The following is a 17,041-nucleotide window of genomic DNA, read 5'->3' on the forward strand; positions in this document are numbered from 1 at the left end:
AACGGCTGTTCTATTATTTGCTAAAGTTAGAAAAAGACTTATACTTTTGTTTCAATTTGGAAGAACACAAATGAAGCTCCTCTAAGTTAGACGAGTAAAACTAAATAAAGACGGAACCAGCGAACAAAAAAGATTCTATCAAGCAACTATATACTTTTCCTTCATTCATTTGTACGATTCGTTCTTGAAGCATTCCTACATTCGCTAGTCGGTGCGCAACTTTTACCTTTACATCATTTTGGCACAGCTCCTTTTGCGTGGCAAGTTCCCGCTGTCAAGAGGAGCTTGAACGCTAGTTTTTCTCTGTATATTTAACTTGCTAACTTGGCACGAATGATAGAGGTAAAAGCAATCGCGCAAGTACAACGTCGCTTGTCCCTTGTATAGCTAGCTGACAAAGTTGGAGTTGAAATATAGCTATTTATCTTTGACTAACTCTCCGTTCGTGAACTGGGGATCTACAGAATTGTGCCACCAGCAATTTATGCATTCTATTTATAAATAGAGAGTTCGTAACAGTGGTTCTAGTGCCCTTAAATGTCCGACGTGAAAGCCGCTAATTGGAGTTGTTGCGGACGGGGTGCACGCGAAGCGTTGAGCTCATGGAGCGTTGAATGTTTATAAATAAAATACATCTTAAAAAGTATAGGTGACACGAGTCCTTGATGCGTGGTTATGTATCTCGAATAAATGGCCTAAACCGTATTTATAAGGCCGTATTTAATTCGGTCCGCGTTGTGCTTAGTCGAATCACTTCAGGCATCGCTAAATACCGAATGCCATAGGCCTCCACTTAGAATATGCTGGTGAAGTCAGATCTTGGCAAAGCGGGTCTCCTTGATTTGGACGGCTACATTTGGCGATGCGCCCTTATTTGAGTTTATCACTCCATGCATATTACGGCACCGCTTGTTCGCGGGTCCATTTCTTTCCGTCTAGACCTCCAGTAGCTTTCATAAACGAAAATACATAGAGTTCTAAGAGCATTTGTGGCCAATACAGATCGTGCTTTCCCTTATGCCCATTAGTTTCCTATTTGTATGCTGGCCTTATCCCAGGATTACTGAGAATGTCGGCTCCTACGACTACAGACTGCGCGGGCTCGCCCTTAGCCTGGCAATGTATTATAGTACGTACTGTGGGTGACGAGCCGCGCTATAGACGTCTGTCCGTTCAGCAGCATTCAACTCTAGTGAGGTCTATCAAAGGCTTCATCGTCGTTGACGTTCATTTGCGCTATGCGCGAAGCTCCGTTGGCTAACGGTTGCGGGTCGCCGAACACGACACGTCAGAATGTCGGAAATGACTACATATTCGAAATGCATTTAGGAATTGCTCCCTGGCACCGCAGTCGATTCACGAATGCTAATGATGGCGTGGCGAAGTCCTTATTCCTCAAGCTCTATTGCTTATTGAAGTGGCAGTGTTGGCCGGTTCGATGAAATGGACTTAGGGAAGCTTTAATACGAACGAGAGGAAGAGAACTATCGGAGATCAGGGACCGCAAGAAAAAGATTCAGCCGCCGCTTCCAATAAGTCTCTCTCCGTCCTCCAAGGCCGACCGACCGGCTGCGTTCGTTATTGTAATATCGCCACAAAACGAAAACGTGTAGAGGAGTAAGTAGGACGCTAACGTGTGCAAAAATTGTTCTCTAACTACATTCTAAACAATGCCAGGGTTTTAGCTGCCTCACTATGTTCCCTGAAGTGGCGCGTTTACTTTCAAAAGGCTTCGGTAATTAAAAGTAACGAGGGATGATTTGTAAATTATGTACGGTTATCTTATCATTAGATGATAGCTTTGGTTTAGTTTTAAGCGCGGTCACGAAACCCACAAGGCCCATTAATGCAATACCATTTCAGTGCGAGAGAAATGAACAATCACAATAGTTCGAAATGAAACGTTTATGCAAAGCATTTGTGTCCATGTAACATTTTTTCTGGATTGATACCATCAAATTGAAATGGCAAACAATTAGCGGGCGACAATCAACCATTGCCCCTTCCACATACATTTAGCTATCGGTCACCATCGATGCAATAGCTTTTCCTTTACGACTCTTTTTCTCCTTTTTCTTCGTCGACGACTTAAAAGTGCCAGAGTTATCAATTAAGTTCATAATTATTGCTCGACTAATTACTACTGGCTTCGCTTTCAACCTCCTTTTCGCCTGCTAAATGTGCCCTCGAACAGAACAGATAAAGAACGTGCCACAAGCCTCTGAATAATATTAAAAAGGTATTATTATAAACAGCTCTATGATATTTTAGATTTATGAAACGAATTCAGGTTTAGGCTTACGGTTTATGGTAGAATTCAACTAGTTGTTATCTATCTATCTACGCTGTTCATTGACAATACAAAGCGATGCGAAATCTCGATTGGAGGTTATTGCGTATAGTTCGAATTTAGAAACATACAAAACCGTGCTTAGGAATTGTTATTTAAATAGAAACTATGATTTTGTGCAGTTGTTGCTGCATCGAACGATTCATCTTTTTCGGTAGAAGACGTTATCAGTGAAGCAAAGAGGACAGTTAGCAATGTAAGCACATCGTAATTGTTGTTGTCTCTAACAAAAAAACGCGTGCAGACCATTGTAACAATGTCTTGGTCGACCTTGTCGGCTGCTGGGAAAGTTCCAGTTGTTTGTCTCGCTGAAAAGCCTGTACGCAAATTGGATTGGGCGCTAGTGGCGAACGCCAGGAGTGGCAGCATTGTTATGCGTCATCCCTCAACGATGTGCACGCGTACACGATGCTCGGTGAACAATGAGACATTAACAGGGGCAGTGAAGATTAATTGCATGTAAATTAAATATTCAACACCATCACTATTGCAACCATTGTTTTCGAAGCGTAACAACATTCACTCGATTTGATTTCTCTTCGGACCTCGGCCACCGCTACTTCTTCTTCTAAGTTCAGACGAAAAAAAACCAAGTTTACAGAAGGGACAGAGCAAGCGAATGAATTAAAGCCTGCTCACTGGACGTCCAATGTTTGCGTCACTAGACCAAACAAGCTGATCACGGGCCTTAAGAGTGCTGGTTGGCCGGCTGGAATTCGGCACCAGGCCCTTGTTTGAGAGGTCGTAACAGTAATTAACTTTATATCAGAAATGTAATAGGCCTGACGGTATATCTTAGAAGGTAGTAAATAAGCAAGCCATTGTTAGGTTTTAATGATGACGAGCACCCCCTACGTCAATTTATGTTAAAATAGCAGTACACTGCGTATTTTCAAGCACGTTGCTCGAACTTTGGCTCCTTGAAAATATATCAATGCTCAAGGACTCTCCATAGAAAGGAAATGCAAGATAGATTTTCAGAGACATCAACTTGTGTGATAAGTAGGAAAGATATCAACAACCAGCGAAACAATTCAAAAGCACGTTCTAGGATTCTGTTTCTAACAACTAGAACTTTAGAAATCGAACAGGAGTAAGCTAATACACAGTACATTGTCACAGTAAATGCGAAGAAGCAAAAGCCTCTTGCAGCAGTGGTTTTCGGACGAAATAATATACTGCCTGCTAATAATGACAACGGATTGTTTTATTTGTTTAAGACTGGCGTTTTTAGATAAAAGACGTTATACACATGTATATCGTTCAATTAAACTTATAAGTTACAATCAAGGATGCGGAACTGCGTAGATAGGTGAAGTTAACTACAGGTCATTTGAAAATTTAATCAGCAATCGATGGGCGTAGCCAGATCAATCCGAAGTACAGTATTAATTGATACAATATTTCCGACATCTGATAGCAGGATTGATAGATAAATACTATAAGCGCTTTGAGTTGCAATTGCTAGATAAGTAAAGCCGTTTTCTATGAGAAGAGTAACCGAACGTGACCACAAACAACTAGACTCTACTGTCTACACACTTAATCACACACATATTGTCTCGTAAGTTTGAAACGTGCGTCTCGGGCAACACACACGCATAAAATATTTTTATTCTTAAGTACGGGACAAGTAGGGCATACACACGAAGTTTACGTACATAGGAACCATAGACAGTATTGGTCATTTGCTGCTCACAGCGTAAAACCTATAAGGATCCTCATAGGATCCTGTATTCAGATCCCTACTTTGCATGCATATGTAAAGTATGCGGGTACTCGCTTCTGGGTCACAGCCACACCCCCGGAAAATCGCTGACTCGCTTTACCATCGTACCGCCACCCCACCTCTACTTCGACTAACCCTCATCTTCTTGACAAGGCGACATCAAATGGCCCCAGGATAAGGGACAGCCGGATTGCTCTATAGAATAGGAGGAATTACGTACCAGCAGAGCCTTCCCCTACCCTCACTTTTCCAAGCATACTGCTCTATGTGGTCGCTTGAAGCAGCAGAGGCTGCCCCTGGGGTGCGATTCCGTTGGCACGTTAGCCCTGGCCCATAACAAGACAAAGATGCTTGACACCAGGGTTAGCAGGTCTAACAATGCGCTGGTCACGAGAAACAGCTAACGGGACGACGGCCGTTGTTATGCGATAAAACATTTCCCACTGTTTTTACTATAACTCCCACTAACACTACTGCTTCTGCGGGCGATTCCTCGTGATTCTTAGTTGGGTTAGCTACTGGCTATAGGAGGAATGATTCATATAACACGAATCTTGCCTTTTTTTCGTCGTTCGTTCCGGATAACTGTAGAACCAATAAAACTTTCTCTGCGGCCGTCCGTATTCGGTTTACGTTTCATAGAAAGCTGTTACATTGCTCATAAATTGTGCCTCAAATGAGGCTATCCTGTATTTTATGTATTACTTTCGCATGCTATTACTATTTTGCATAGAATTGGTAGAAGCTGCTTTCATGTTCGACTCAACTGGGTGTCGCCGCTTGGTTCACGAAGATTATTTATGAATGTTTGAACAATAACTTCATTACTTTTAGATATATCGTTTCTCCTAGAATGTGCGTGCGGGTCGCACATTTCTGTCGGTGAACGTATTAAGTGTCAGCATAAGTGAATTTACTAAGGTCGCGCTTTTTTTTTGCAACGCTCCTCTGCGCTGAGAACTAAACTAACATAAACGTCACAGACCGAACACAAAAGAGAACTAGGCCCTTTCAAGGAGCTGGCTCGCCACCACAGGGTGCCTTGCGCACCAATCCGAACAACTATTGCCGGCACCCGGAGCCTTGAAAAAGGCCCATTTACACGAATACCGTTGTCTGCGATACAATTCGCCAAGAAACGGCTTTTTGTACTGCTATAAATGAAAATGAACTTCCCCGGGGCAGGGGACTGTGACTTCATAGTCTTATCTATTGGTTCGCCAGAATCCAAACTTTGCTTGCTTCATATAATTATATTAGAAATATAGTTAGTGTTTAAGTTGTCTATTGTCACCGGTTTTGTTACGATTAATCTGATAACAATCGGTTAATGTATATAAAATAGTATTCTATTGTGTATTGAACCCAGCTAGGGCTGTACTTATAACGTGTTCAACAGTATGCAGATCAATGCCCTCTGGTACATTTGCTTGACAGCCTGGCACACTGAGACTATGACAGACTGCTGGTTCATCCTCATTACTTTTTCAACCTATGAAAATTATAATTCAGAATCTATACGAATTATTGATCACCATTGGCCCTGTAATACATGTACATAGTAGGTTGTGTATTTCTATACGAACGCGTTGTCTAAAGTACATTGCAATTACAGAAACTATACGCTTAAAAGGCTACAAACAGTCAATTGGTCCGCGGCATTTTCAACGTTCATTAAACTAGGTGAAAATAGTGCAGAAAACGTGTTTAGGTCTACAAATCAGTCCTATGGATTCGCTGGTAGAACATCAAACGGTAAGTTTCGTCTATTGCTATACTTGCACTAGAGGCACGCGTTGAGTTAGACGCTATCTCTTAGCAATAAACAAAGAGATAAAGGCTTCTCCCGACGAACTGTTTTTCCACAGAACTAGCGGAAGTTCATATAGAGACCACTCTCGCGCGAGAGGGTTGCGTCAGGTTGCAGTTTCACTATATATATATATATATATATATAGATATATGAAACAACCTAGCTCTCGCTTTGCTGGCCATAAAAAAACGTCAATTAGTTACTGTATGACCGAATAACTCTCGAACTGTTAATTTTACGTGTTCGAAACTTTTCACATATACTGTCATCACATCGAAAAAACATGTTTAAATGTCAAAAAATTATCAAAAAATCAATAAATCGATTCCCTCTTTAAAGTACAAGATGCTGTTCATTTGAGTGTGCCTCGGTCCTTGATCCGAGCAAGAGAACAAATCGGGATGATGATGATAAAGGATAAGCGATCGATTCCTTTTATTATGCTCGAAAATGATCTAACAAAACTGACAACGCTCAAAAGACAATGCTTGCCTCTTCTTTATACAGCGTGTATATAGCTATCAAATCTAAATAATTGTCTGAACTTTTACGCTCAGTACTGGCGATAGTTGTAGAAATACAACCTGTAATAAATAAATCTACAGGTGGTTCATTATTTGAATTACGTTTAATGTTTTCTAGCAAGCCGATCCGATGTAAGACGCTTCCAAAGTGCCGTAGACGTTATATAAACATCGTGTGCGCTATACTTCATGCTGTTTAACAAAGTTACTTCACTGTATATAGCTTCAACAAATCCAAGACGGGTTAATAGTGCATGCCTCGTTTTTTTTTCGTTAAGCATGTTTTTGTAAAACTTCGACACAGAGCCACCGCGCCTATTTTGTTGCATCGCAATTTAATGCAAACGCATTGGAAAAAATAGCAAAGGATGGTTTTTAAACGGTATATACAGACGAAAACGTTGGTACATAAAAGTTGAGATTGAAATACTACTATGTTGAATGTTATTATGGAGCCAAGATCGTGAAAAGCGTTCGAAGCACTTGATATGAAACGAAAATCTGCTGTTTTTTTTTTCTTATATTCTAAATAAAAAGATAACTTCGAACTTAACTTAGCTACCAACGTTTTTTTGCGCTCGACTTTGGGTGTGCAATGGCTTGGAGCTCCAGGGTCTCGTAGGACGCTAAGGATCGCTAAAAATCTAACGGATACCTTGAAAGGTCGAAAAAAAAATAGACGAACGTGTAATAACAAAATGTAGGCGTAGCTAAGTCTCGATAATCGCAAGCATAACTTAAAACAAATAAGTCGTAACGTTTATTGGAGTTTGTGTGAAACAATAACTAGAATAACAGAAATTCCTGAAAAAAAGCATAATATCCTTGGCTTCCCTGAGGGTCTCGCCAAAAAAAAGCCAGCATTATTTTAGCGCGTACACTTAGATCGAGCACACCTGGCATTGAAGAAGTATGGCGACAGCCAAAGTAATCACTTGAAAAACACTGTAAACTGTAAAGTTTGGAAGTTAGGTAGTGATTACGTAATCTGTAAACCTGACTTACAATGTTAAACATTTTGTATAGCATAGTTCTACGAAACGAGTTGGAGAGGTACAATAAGCCAGTGCCTGTCTTTCGATTGTGATATGTCCTAAAGTGCATTAAGATCTAAGCAAAACGCAATAGCAGAAGCACATAGCTCTCCTGTGGAAAGCAACCAGATCGGTTAAATCGCAGACCACTTTGCCAACTCCCGTGAGACGTCGTCCCTTTCTGCTACAGTTCTCCCCCTATAGCTTTTCAGTACCTCCCCGCTGTTAGATTTTGTGAGCTATACTTCGTTCCTGCAGCAGCGAGTTCTATTTTGAGACTTCGCCTTTTTTTCTTAGTTCTTTTTCTTCCCTTTTTCTCGTTAGTATGAAATGCTTTGTATAAAAACGATTTTATCAGCTTTTTGGTAGCTTGTGTGTTAGCTAGCAGAGTTTCCAGCCTTTTAACGAATATTTTAATGAAATGTTTTCAAATGGCAACAAGGCGAAGGCCTGATTGAATGAGAGATGTTCTCTTGAGAAAATTTCATGCATAAGAAAAAACCAGACGTGCATGATATAAAACGTACCGTTTCAGCCTGAAGAGAAAGGTAGTACATGCTAAAACAAGCAATTTCGACATTCTTAAGTACTCCATTAGCAATACAGAATCACTCGCCCCCACATATGTTCCCGTAATACGGGATATCGATAGGCTGAGATGGGCAGACAAAAAGAGGTCTCCATCAGTCAGAGCTAGTTTTTGTCTTTTTACGCCCCATGTGGGTTCAACCCCAGGTGTACAGCGCCCATAGCAAGTACAACGAGAAAAAGTGTAGGGAGGGTGAACACACCCTTGAGTAGCTGCTGCTAGGTAGAGCCTCCTACGCTTACGCTCTATTATTGCTCCATTGGTTAGCAGTTACAATAACGCTAGCTCCGAGCAGAAAAGGTGTCGTCCTTACCTACCATAATTGCTCTAGCATACACAGAGCTACTGTTTGCCAGTAACTACTACAAGTCCCCGACCTTTCTCTGTGAGATGTCCTTTCTATAGCCCCGCCACTTTCGTCTCTCATTTTTCTGCCTAAGCCGTATCGTGTAATCGACGAGGCGTGGCGTGTGTTGATGTAGCCAGACCCGGTAAAGGTGTCACGCAATAGCATCCCTGTCACGCCGATTGTCCCCATACCCACATACTACTTCAGGGTTGTGGTGGACGACAGTAAGAAGCTGGCGATAAAGTGGATACGGATAAAGAATGGACATCAATATAAACATAAAAGGTTTAGCGCGAAAACTAAAGGGATCGAACTGATGGTATCTGTAGGCCGTGATCACCTAAGCGGTTCGGACTACATGCAAATGCGATTAGAAGTAGAACAAAAAGAGGTTCTGTGGGAGTGTTTGATTCAAATTCGTGAATGTAAAAGACTATAGAAGTAATTTCGCCCTTAGTAAAAGGAGCGAAGGTCAATCGTCCATAACTCGGCCTGAAATGTTCAAACCGATCCTACCACAAAAGCCTTTGATTATCGCCAGTACCAAGAAACTGGTGTGTTTCTATGCGCATACGACCCGCAACTCTTGAATCGATAATCGACGATGATCAACCAAATTGCAGTAAATACTGACTAGTTTGTCTTAAACAGAAAAAGCATTCTAACGTATGCGGCCAAAGTAACAGTAAAGGTGTTTTCGGAGGGAGATACTTGGACGGATACGACAAAGCACTAGCAATTTTTCTTTGTTAATTAAGCACCAGCTATCTAGCTCGATGCTCATTGGCCGCCCTATACAATTTTTTCTCTCATTTTTACTAGTTAATTGCTACATGAAAAAATGGTAATGATATAAGGCAAAGGATTTATCAACAACAACAATACGAATTATATAGATGTAATAGTTCACACTGTTTTTTTTCGATCGCACAAGTAAAAGTTACGTGTACGATTACCGCCTAGGGTATCTAACTCGGACTGTATTAGTCAATTGAACCACTTTGAATTGCGGCGTTTATTTGCACCTTAGCGTCACCGATGGCACGATAGTCAGTGTCATAATACTACCTATGTTGTCGGCAGAAAAGTAATTTCAGTTATTTTACATAGAAAAAAACCCAGCACTCCGTTCGAATGGATGAATCTATGACGTATCTTGACGACCGACTTCCAGGCCTTAATCTCATTCTTTTCCGTCAGATCAAATATTGATAAACTTCATTTGTCAGCGACCCAAAAACTAATAGCTCATCAGAACGTGGACTAGTAATTATGATGGGCGCAAAAACCCTCCGCTTGAATTCTTCAAGGGCTTTACAACTTCAGCGTTGCCGTCATAAGATCCTGGCTTTGTCTTGAATACAGTATATCATATTATATAGATTCTTGAGATCTAAAAATAGACATTTCATTTCCACCTCCAACAAATTTAGAATTTAATTATGGGAATCATTTGCATTAGTTGATCTTATCAAATTAGGGTGGTTTGTTTTGCTTTATCTATCGGGGTGTATTTTTCTGTCGGAAGGCCTCGATTAACCGATGAAACTAAATCATTTAGGGGTAGGATGGAGGTTAACGCACTGTTGAAAATGACCGGTGTCAGTGTCACAAAGGTACAAGTAGCCCATCGCCGATATTCCTCAAGTTATCTTCAATAACGGGACCCAAATAGGCTTACTGCAATTCATTACTGGTCGTGAAAATACCAGTTGGATATAAGTAAGTTTTTGTTTTTCTAACGAGCTATGATTATGGTCAGACGGCACTTTGTTTTGTCTTTGAAACGCAACCCATCATTACCGAAGACGGTAGGTAGTAAAGCGAGTCAGTGGCAAAATACAACACTTACTATTTTCAAACATATGTGTAGATAGATTTCTATTAAGCTAAGTGGTATTCAGTAGTCGTCCCATCTAGCCCGTTCAGTGTCATTGTGAGATTAGCATCAACGGCTTCCAAGCAGCTTCGCTTCATCCTGACCATAACAGCTCCCAGGTTAATGAAATGACTTTCTTTCAGTTTGCCTTTGATAAGTAGTCCGGCTGTAGATTTAAACGTGTATTTCGGAGCTACTTATTACTTGCCCTACTTCATATCGCTATAAATAGACCGCTCATCGTCACCCGTCGTGTCTAGAACTGTGGCTATGCATTACCCGATACAAAACAAAATGTTGAGGGCCAGTAAGAAGCTTTACTTCCTCGTAGGCTTCACGAAGTCCATGGCACACTCAGGCGCCTAATTTCTGGTTAAATTCTGTACACTCAAAAATACTTGACAATAGTCTGGTGAGTGCAGGTGTTTCATTTTTTCGGCTAATTAACATGTTTCCTACCGTCCTGGGTCTTCACTGACCTTGTATGGTTGATTGAAGTTGTCTACGTTTTTCGAACAGTCCCTTCAGTTATGAAGTTTTCGCCATCATTGCACACGTATACCAGGCAACTTCTGCAGCTTTTGACCATGGCAACACAGGAGGAAGAGAGAACAACTTCGGATGAGATATCGAAATAAACAAACAGTGGAGAGGTAAACAAGAACATTTAAAGCAAGCTGAAACTACACAAGTGTAATAATAATAATAATAATAATAATAATAATAATATATAATAATAAAATAAAATTTGCTTTATTCAGTCTAGATGTGTTTTCCGTACGATTAGTCATTCATTACGTAACTTTAATCATCATCTAATGCATCTAGTAAATAAGGAATATTTAAGTACAATTTAAGCAACATTTCAAGTTCTATGTTGTCTAGTTGCTAAATAAGGGTGGTCTCGTTTTATAAGATCTTAAGCATTTTACAGATAAACGCCATTTTAGCGATTTACATGTATTTGTAGTATTACGCTATCCTTTAATTTAAGGCTCGTGCACATGCTTATGGCAATGGCAAGAGCGCTGAGGACTGAAGATCATTCTAATCGAATTCGAGTATGGGCTAAGTTACAACTTGGGCAGAGTTTGTGAATTTTTACCAGATACATAGAATCAGATTCCATTCATTTTCTCAAGATTCTCACGAAAATGAAAGATGCCGGAGTACGGATTTTTTTACGCTAAAAGTAAAAGTGGAGGTATGAAAAATGGCGCAAGTCAGAGAGAACCTGAAGCTGCGTGAGGAAAATTATGTCAAAAATCTTACCTCCATTTTGTTGTGGCCTCTTTTTAGGGTTCCAGAAAATGAACGTTTTTGAGAATTGTATATTTTAGAAGCAATTTTTACTCACGGGATTATTGTTACCTATTTAGTCATTTCCGCCTAAGTACTTTTAACGTGTGTGCGAAAACCGATGTGAAAAGATACATCTTTTTTGTCGTCACTTTTCTTCATTTCTTTCTTTTTTTTTTTTTTTTTTTCTTAAAACCTATTGAACCTATTGCGCTTACCGCTCTACCGTGGTTATGCGCACTCGAATTTCAACACTGAAGTGTACTATAAAGCCATTTGTTAGTTCAATTTCTGTAATGGTAACGGGAGATAAAAGCTGCAAGAACATACGTTAAGACCCTCGCTATCTAACGGGTATCATTGCTGGCTCTACTTGTCGTTCGGTGATTGCCTAGTTGATACAATATGTCGATAAGAGATCTGCGGCAGTGCGCCAATTGCCCCAGTTACGTACCTATGTATTCTCGTCATCATCGCCTCATTCAATAACTTGCCATTATGATCGATCGCACAAATGCAGACTCATCTACAGTCTTCATTGCTTCAGCTCGGAGTTCCTACCGCTGCTACAAGCTTTTACAGCTACTTCGGGACTCTCGACGGTAAGCGCCAGGCGTCTATTTGACCTATTTACGCAACTGGCCTGCCTGCGGCCACAAATCAAATGCTCCGTTCCAAAGAGAGTTTAGCATGTCGATCGGTTTTTTCGGTCCGAGCTACTGCAGCAGCCGCAACTGTCACAACGGCTCCCTGATGATCTACGGTTGGGAAATGTATCGAGCTACGCTTTTTAGATCTTTATCCAGCCCAATAAATATACGACAAGCTATTTGTTTGGGGAGTGTTCATCCTCATAATATATAATGCTAATAGAGTGTGTTTCTACCTGTCTTATACCAGGTTTGTGAAAAACAAAGTTTCCTTTTTTCTCTCTATTTGACGTATGGAGGTGCAGTCACCTTTTCTGTGCCATTTAACCCCCTATTTCCTTCTTTAAAATTATTACATGAGCAACAAGCTGTTACCCTCCTAAATGTATTCTTTGTCAAGGTTTGCCGTAGCCTTTGATGCATTTGAGCAACACAATCTCTTTCGAGAGACAGAAAGTTGAGAAACAATGCATTTGCCCCTAAGCTCATTATTTTCTGAGTACATAGAAGTAGCTTATATCATGAACTAACCAAAGCCATAATAAGACCTAAATATCTGTTAACTGTTAGTACTTTAAAAGTTATTTAAAATGCTTGGCTTTGGATGGCGTTCTATATATATATATATATATATATATATATATAGAAAAAGCGAGAGAGAAAGGGCCAAGATGCATGTCTGATTTCATGCCTGTATCACGTAATCATATCGACCTCAGTAGTTTTATAGAGTTCACTGAGCACAGAGAAGAGATCTAAATTCAACTTAATACTAGCTAGACCATTCGGTACTAACTTGGGAGGCTTTTGTAGGATTATTAATATGGAGCCTGGGACGTAAGTTCCATTGGGACAGTGCTATCTGAGAATAAAGAATCGGGGCTGTAGTGGAAAGTCCAGATTGTGTGTACATGAATAGAGACAGCGATAACGCGCCAACTTATTCCCAAGGAGGCAACGAGCCATTTCGAACGAAGAGTGGTGAATAAAGCCTGAGCCTCGGTCGGACATCAGTACCAGTGGGCACCTTTAACGTTCATGGCACCATCGTTTGAACCCCCGTAGTTCTGCTATACCGGCTTTGCTATCAGCCGAAAACACCAGGTTCGAAGCTAAAGGTGGCGGGCTGGGAAGAAATGATGTGTGGCAACGAGGCCTGCGGTTCGACCCGCTGTGCTCCGTTGGTACCGTGAAGTCGGACGCAGAAAAGCCAGAGAAGAAAGAGCATTAACTTCAATAGAGGTTCAGATGTTTTCAGAGTTAGAAAAATCGTAATCACAATGATGGTCGGTGACCTTAGGGTGTGTATTTTTTTCAAATGAGTCGAATCCAAATTGGTCCCAACCATTAATTGTTAATCAGTGTCATGTCATTTCTTACGTTACGTTGTCATGAAAGCATCGTTTTTCAGTTCAGCCTAACCTAGAAATTGTCCATATGCGTTTCATAGTAAACGATCAATAAACAGCTGAATAGAATCTAACATTCGTATTGACTGAAGGTAATTAGCCACCTAGGTTGAAGCGAAAGTACCGTAATTAATTAGTCTACTCTATACATGTTATGACTGTACCCCTGTCGTTTTGAGTGAGATGGTGAACGTAACAGTAAGCTATAAATAAAAGGCTATAAATCCTAAAAGATTGACTTATAGACCACCCATAATAGACGCTATTCATTTACACGCACGCACGCACGCACGCACGCACACACACACACACTTCTTCAAGACCGAAAAGAAAAAAAAATAGGCTTTTCGTCGTTGTAGTAATGATCTTACTGAAAAACTGCCTGGTTAAAGGGCTAACCCGTTCGACGATTTGATTTGCAAATGGTAGTTCTAAATGCTTTCTCTGATTAATGTGCCTACCTAGAAACTGTCCTTTTTTTTAGTTTGTAGTTTAGAATGAGCTTAAAGGGCTTGTGAGGAAACCCATTTGCGTCTGAGAGGGAGCCCATCATTGTTCGATGTGTTCGACAGACTAACTGGGAGAGCTATCGTCACTTCACCCGTGCTGATAACGAGGTTAAGCGTTGTTATATAAAATGGCCCGAATATATATTAATTATGCCTCGCTTCCAAGTTAAACAAAAGCACAAATAAATATCTTAATGAAATGCTTTGATCGAAATAGAAGACAGTATGTGGAAGCGGGCAGCTCGATACATTATTGGCAGTAAAAGCTCTGAAGACGGATCAATAATTTTGATGTGATAACAGGATGGCTGGCAATCTATCCAGTGCTTTACCTGCACCAAGAGTGGTCCTGCTGAGGGAACCTATTTTTCTGCGAGAAGACAGGACGCTAATGCAGAACGTTTCAAATCGAGATATTCGTCACAGATGCACGAGCTTATAGCATTCGTAGGTCACTGCACGATATTAATACGTATAGTGATTTGACGACTTCTACCGTGTAGCCACGCAAGGAGGCCGGCCTACCTAATTTATATAAACTAGTTCTATTTATAGGCGATCGCTCTTTAAGCCCAATCAGGCCTAATTCAAATCGAACTAGACCAATAAGCTTAGTGGGCTTTAAACGCCTTTTGTTGTACAAGGGTGGTTTTGCACTTAGTAACAATTTGAATTTAGTAGTTTGTCGTGACCCTACAAACAGCATTTGTAGGGGTTTCTGAGTGGAGATAGGATTTTACGTTTAGATTAAAAGGGAACTCGTATCGGATGCAATTTTCGCAGTTATCAATATTTAACGGTGTAACAGAGACAAATGTTCCGTCTTGAAAAACACAGCACGCACAGAGTATATGTTATGTATATGGCATTTATGCAAACGATCGCACAGTTTTATACAGTTTGGTACAGTATATATATTTTAGTATGTCTATCACAAATTTTTTTATTAGCAGGCGAAAGTGTGCTAGGCAAAACTAGCTAGCCGGGTTAATTATTTCAAATGAAACATTTATATTATTAAGTATAAAGTAAAAAACTTCTGGGCTCCGCTGATCACGCTCGCTTGAAATGAAACATCAATAATGAATACAGGATCGTACGATGCGATTTTCCGTTACGTTTATTATGGTGAGAACGTTACGTGAAAGTATTAGGTTAGGATACGTCTATATATAGGTAGGATATATTCTATAGTACAATACGACTTGTCGATAATGATGATCGTTCGGATACTCGAACGAGCCATTAATTTATAGGCGGAATGTTTCATCGCTGTTGTACTAACTCATACCAATTCGACTTGAAGGATGCCTATGTTGTTAAATTAAAACAATATTCGAAATTATCAAGCGTGTTTCAGCTTTGGCTGACACACAGCTTCAAACGCTCAAAAAGTTTCAACACATGTTACCGTTCCATAATTGTGAGAAACTGCACCTCCTCAACATAATATAGCTAGCTTCTTTTTCTCTTGCTGCATAATACCTTGTCGCTGAAGTTGCTTCATAATTCATTGGTGTTTCATCGTCCATTAATTGTAATCAACTCAATATTCGTCACGAACCTTAATTAGGTTGTAACGATATTTATAGGCATGAACCTACGTGTCTACCTAGATGTGTCGAATCGATGTTTATCTGAACGCTTTATTTACCATTAGTTGTTATCGAACCGGTTGTAATCTGACGAAATAAAACGTAATCACTAGCTGACAGGAAAAAGCACGATAACCATACGTTTCCTTTGGCTCGGGCTGTATTCACAGCTGAATGTGAGAGTTGTGCGGTTGTCTCAAGAAGTATAGTGACACAACAGTGCTCCCCTCTAATTAGGAGGGGATTACTATCGCCAGGGAAAATTCTCCTTCCGTTACCTTAACAGCCTACACAAAAACTTTAATATTTCCCTCCCATGTTTCTTATAGAGGCTCGACTAACGAAGGGTTCAGGGTGCGTCGTGTAGGGAGTGAGGATGGCAATAGCTCCCCCTTTGCAAAAGCCCGACGTTCGGCTTCAGCGCAACCTTTCTCTTCCCGGTAGAACTTTTTTGCAGGCAATTGGTGGGGTGATAGGATTCTGATAAATTGTGTCTAACAACCTCACCTATGGCAGGGGCATACCTGTGTAGAGTTGTACGCATTTTGACGGGCACCCGGTTGAACAGATGCTCTGAGATTGTGCTCGTTTCAGTTATTCTCAAATTACTGGGGGGGGGGGGGTTAAATGAAAGGAGCTTATGGCTGTAGCTACTGACAACGATTCTACTTTGTATTGAGTTTAATAAGGATACGTTATTGATCACAAATAGCACAATCCATACATGGGAACTTATCGAGACTGCCATAAATGTAGTTTTGTGCTAGCGTGCAGACAAAACCACGTGAATGGAATCGTGTTTTCGTAAGAACATCGAGCTTAGTAATTGAGTACTATATAGGACAGTTTTTAAGTTATATTTCCTCAGCAAGCCTTTAGTAGCAATCACAGTACGTCTTGACATAAATTACATAAACGAATTCGTAATCTAGAAGGAATCACTGCAGTCTCTAGTACATAGAGCATATTAAATATAGCGCTAAAGATAACGACAGTTTGACACGCTTTTCCGGGTACGGCTTACTTTTTGACAAAAAAAAACTTTAGCCTCGACGTAATGGGCACAAGTACGCTGATCGATATATAAGACAGCTATCTCGCAATTAATAGGAAACCAGTTGATAGCTCAGAATATTTGAAATACACAGTGTATGTGCGAAAAGCTCCGCGTTCTTTATTACGTATGTATACGTTGTTTAACTACGATAATTGAAGTTGCAAGTTCGTATTAAGAAAATATAGCAGTTTGATACGCACTTGATTTAAATGTTACGCGTTTTTGTTGTTCCCCGATGTTTGCTTACAACAAATT

Source organism: Varroa jacobsoni, unplaced genomic scaffold (assembly GCF_002532875.2).
Source record: "Varroa jacobsoni isolate VJ856 unplaced genomic scaffold, vjacob_1.0 scaffold_752, whole genome shotgun sequence".
Classification (NCBI taxonomy): Eukaryota; Metazoa; Arthropoda; class Arachnida; order Mesostigmata; family Varroidae; genus Varroa; species Varroa jacobsoni.